This window comes from Oratosquilla oratoria, chromosome 2 (assembly GCF_046742065.1).
Source record: "Oratosquilla oratoria isolate Oo_2021 chromosome 2, ASM4674206v1, whole genome shotgun sequence".
NCBI lineage: Eukaryota > Metazoa > Arthropoda > Malacostraca > Stomatopoda > Squillidae > Oratosquilla > Oratosquilla oratoria.
This window is the reverse complement of record NC_134778.1, coordinates 12878922-12884407: the sequence shown is the minus strand read 5'-3', so window position 1 is coordinate 12884407 and position 5486 is coordinate 12878922.

Sequence of the window (5486 nt, the reverse complement as noted above, 5' to 3'; positions counted from 1 at the left end):
AGTTCCGTATCCATCACCACCTGTCATCCCCATCCATAAAGTTGTTTAATCGTTTCTTAAAACAATTGATAGTTTCAGCGCTTACTACATGGTTACTAAGTTTATTCCATTCGTCGACCACCCTATTAGTTAACCAATTCTTGCCTATTTCCTTTTTAAATCTAAATTTGTCCAGTTTATAACCATTACTGCGAGTCCTGCCCTGTTGTTTTAATATGATGACCTTGTTTGCATGACCCTTGTTAAAGCCTTTGATTCACTTGAAAACCTCTATTAGATCACCCCGCACTCTGCGATATGGGAAGAGGACCGTTCGACAGGGAAGGAACGAGAACCTTCTCGATAACCCAAAGTGACCTCCATTAGATACTTTATTCTGGTCTCCGTCAGACGATTTTGTTCTCTTCAGCAAGAGATCGACTCAAAATTTTTGAAATATCAATAAAACATGAGTACTTTGGAAATACGAGTTCGACTCAAAATTTGTGAAACAGATATAATCTGAGGCATCTAAAAATAATAATATTGATCAATCTAATGTGGCTCATTTGAAAATGAAATGGACTCAAAATTTGTGAAATATCAATCTAATCTGAGGCATTTGAAATAACTCGACTAAAAATTTAAGAAATATTGATCAATCTCATCTGAGGCATTTGAAAATTAGATATGGACTCAAAATTTATGAAATATTCATTAATCTAATTTGTGGCATTAAAAAAATTTTGATATCATGAACATTATGCATATGTAGCTTGCAGGAAAATCAATATATAAACAGTCTGCGTGGTCGTCCCGGGTTCGAATCCTGCCCAGGGCTGAAAATAATTTTAGTATCGCTGCGCTTCGAGGCGTTACTCCAACTCTCGTGGGCGGGGAGTTGGGTGTGTGTGTGCGTGTAGGGTCATAGCATTACCCATAGACCGGTCATACGAGCTCTGAGCTCTCTTCCGGGAGGGAAATAGCTGTCGATCACGAGTCCAACACGTGATCCAAAGACCAAAGTGAATCACACACACACACCATTCAACCCCACCCCACCCCAAGGAGAGAATTCTGGTCCACAGCAAATGAAATCATCGCCTGATGTTAAACAAAATAAAATTGTACTGACTTATCCACATCCAGAGTGTACAGTTGAATATTTTGTGGATCACGTGTTGGACTCGTGATCGACAGTTACTAACCTCCCGTATGAGAGCTCAGAGCTCGTATGACCGATCTATGGGTAATACTATGACCTTTCACGCACACACACACCCAACTCCCCGCCCACGAGAGTTGGAGTAACAACCCGCAGCGCAGCGATACTGAAATACATTTAGCCCTAGGCGGGATTCGAACCCGGACCACCGTAGCGGCGGCCAGAAACTCTACCAACTGAGCCATCGAGTTACGCGTGCGTCTATGTGTGTGTGATTCACCAATGTCTTGGATCACGTGATAGACTTATGATCGACATCTATTACCTTCCCGGATGAGAGCTCAGGCCTCATATATGACCCCACCTATGCACAACGTTTGTGTGTGTGTGTGTGTGTGTGTGTGTGTGTGTGTGTGTGTGTGTGTGTGTGTGTGTGTGTGTGTGTGTGTGTGTGTGTGTGTGTGTGTGTGCGTGTGTGTGTGTGTGATAAATACACACCCAGTGGACACGCCTTGAAGGTGATTTAGCTCATCTTAAAACTAAATTCAAAACACGAAACGAGTATATCTAATTACTTGTATATCACAATTAGGGAAATGAACATAATCACATAAACAAATCACACACACACACACACACACACACACACACACACACACACACACACACACACACACACACACACACACACACACATATATATATATATGTATATATATATATATATATATATATATATATATATGTATATATATATATATATATATATATATATATATATATGTGTGTGTGTGTGTGTGTGTGTGTGTGTGTGTATGTGTGTGTATCTACCTAGCTGTATCTTACGGGAAGGGGAGCTACGCTCGTGGAGTCCCGTCTTTGTATCTCGCAGTATCTAGTTTGCCCTTAAATTCATGCATGGTTTTTGCATACACTATAGATTCGTCGAATTTGTTCCAGACATCCACCAATCTGTGTGGAAAGCAGTTCTTTTTCAGGTCCCTTCTATAACTCTTTTTTGAGTTTCTTTTCATGTCCTCTTGTATCTCTTTTGTCCCAGTTTAGTAAGTCTTCTCTGTCAAGGCTTCTATTCCTCTTATGATTCTATAGATGGTTAATAGATCACCTCTCTTCTTTGTTCCAGAGTCGGTAATTCCATCTTTGACAATTTGTCTTCATATGAGAGTTTTGATAGTGTTGGGGCCATCTTCGTAATTGCTCTCTGGATACTTTTAATTTTCTTTATATTCTTTTTAGTACTGGGTCTCCATAATGTCGCTGCGTAGTCCAGTTTTGGCCTTATCAGTGTGATTAGTATTTTCTTTACCATTTCTTTGTCCACGTAGGTAAAGACCACTTTTATTGATCTTAGCAAGTTGTACGTTTCTCCGACTATTATATTCATCTGTTCATCAGGGACCATGTCCTTTGTGATAATCACTTCCAGGTCTTTTTCAAAAATAATTTTCTTTACTTCCTTTATACCGATTTTATATTGTCCTGATATATATATATATTTTTTTTTACTTTTTCCAATTTCCATTATGCTACATTTCTTAATGTCGAAGTCCACTTCCCACTTCTGACTCCATTCTCTGTAGAGACTCATAGTCTTTTTCTGTACTTTCCTCATCAGTTTTGCGTCGTCTGCAAAGAAGTTCATGTAACATTCTACACCCTCATCCATGTCATTTATATAAATAGTAAATATTATCGGAGCCAATACTGATCTCTGTGGTACACCACTAATCAATTCTTCCCAAACAGAACTCTTATCTCTGAGCACCACTCTCATTTTTCTTTTATGCATCAATCCTCCATCCATTTTCATAATTTTCCTTCCTATAGTTTCCATTTTTCTAAATAATTTCTATGTAGAACTTTATCAAAAGCTTTTTGTAAATCTAGGAAAGCACAATCAACCCATCCATTCCTTTCTTGTACTATATTAATCTTGAATCGAAACAGATAAAATTTGTGGCATATGACCTTCCCTGTCTAAATCCGAATTGTCTCGGGTTTAGTATATTGTTTTCCTCCAGATGTTTTGTCCATTTTTTTTTTATAGCCTTTTCACAAATTTTGGCTACTGTACTTGTAAGGGAGACCGGTCTGTAATTAGTTGGGTCTTCCTTGTTTCCCTCTTTATATTTTGGTACGATATTTGCATTTTTCCAGTCTTCCGGTATTTTTCCTTCTTTCAGTGAGCAACTTATTACCTTATATACTTTGTCTTTTAGTATCCAGTTTGCAATTCCATCCGGGCCGTGCGATTTCCTGACATCAAGTTTTATTATTTGATCCATTATTTCTTTTCTTGTTACAAATATTTCACTCATGGGCGGGGGTAGGGTATATTTTGGCGCAGCCGTTTGGGCGTGGCCGTTTAGGCACGGCCGTTTGGGCGCCAGCTGTTTTGGCACCAGCCTATTTGGCGACGGCTGTTTTGGCGCTAATTTTTTTTTTTTTATAAATTTTATTTTATAAATCTGTCAGTATGGACAAAATTACAATATATGAGTTATAAATTGAAAGATGATATACATATTTAGAAACAGGAAAACTAGCTCTCTCCTCGTTTAGCTGTTTGCTCAGGCTACTCGTACATACAGAGGGCGCTTTTGTTTCTGCTAACGAAGGATGTCTGAGTTGAGTCAGTCAGTCCTTAGCCTCAGTTGAGTTAGCTCTGTTAGCGCTGTTGCAAGTGTTTCGTTCTTTTACCATTTTCATATACTTTTTTTTTAACTAAAAACTTTCGTTTTATACATACGAGGGCTGAAAAGATATTAACGAAACGTGGTAAAGAAATATTTATTCGTAACGGATTCCTATACGTCTTTGACAAAACAAGCAAAGCTAACAGCGAGTTGAAATATTGGCATTGTGAGCAAAAAAATCGGTGCAAAGTTCGGCTCCATACTAACCCTGGAGAGGTGGTGAAGGAGCTGAAGAGCCATTCGCATGAAGCCTGTGGTGCACATTTATAAAAATATTTGAATAAATCAACTTTTGCCGGCGCCAAATCAGCTGGCGCCCAAACGGCCGCGCCCAACTGTCAGCTGGCGACCAAACGGCCGTGCCCAAACGGCCGCGCCCAATAGTCTTATTCCGCATGGGCGGGGATCTCACTTTACTTCTTTCATCTCCATAGTGTATATTTTCTCTAGTCAACACAGACTTGAAGTGTTTGTTCATGACTTCAGCCATTTATATTTCTTCTGTGTATTCTTTGTCCCCTTGGCGTAATTTTAATATTTCCTGTTTGTTTTTTTAGTTTAGTGTTCACATATCTATAGAGTAATTTTGGTTTGTCCTTACATTTTTCTATTATGTCTTTATCATAGTTTCTTTTCTCCTTCCTGCTCACTTTTACATATTCATTTCTTAGATTGATATATATTTGCCACTCTCCAGGTATTTTATCCTTTCTCCATCTTTTCCAAGCTTTACCTCTATCTTTCGTCTCACTGCACCTCCTTTTATAAACACTTGATATAAACCTTTTCCTGTTTTTGCCTTGGTACATATTTATCCACTCCTTCGTTGTAGATTTCTTTCAAAATCATCCATTTCTCTTCCACTTGTGTTTCTTTGTTGTAGAATTTTTCCAATTCGCTTTTTGAAAGAAGTTTCTAAGTTTTCCAAAGTCTGTTTTGTTATACATCAGTCTTCCTTTTCCGTATTTCTCATTTCTTTCTATATATATATTTCCTCTTTTAGTTCAAACTCAAGTAGTGTGTGGTCACTTTTCCCAATTTTATAAATTTTATCCCCAATTTCAGGCTTTGATGTATATATATAACAAATCTAGCCTCGATGGTTCTTCATTATTTCTATATCTGGTATTTTCTTTTACCCACTGTGTCACTGCATATTCTATAGTCATGTCAAGTAATATATTTCCCCATAGGTCCTCTCCAACTTCCACTATCATCTCTTCCCAACATATTTCTTTGCAGTTAAAATCACCCATAAGTACTATGTTTCCTCCGTCCTTCAGAGTCTCATAATGAATGCCTTGTGTATTCTAACATTTTTGAATAATCGCTCTCTTTCCAAGAACCCGTTTTTGGGACACATAAGTCACCACAAACATTCTACTTTTCATGTCACTATTTTCAACGTTTATCATAATAATTTCAACACTATTTTCTCCCTTTGTAACCTTCGTCACATTTAAGTTTTTCTCAGTCAAAAATATGACTCCTCCACCCTTTCTTTCCTCTCTATTTTTTATCCAGTGATTATATAATTCTTGTCCAACATTATTTGGTGATAGTGGACCCCTTAATTTCGTCTCCACAATTCCATTATATTTGTTTTTTCTTCTGATAGGTAATCA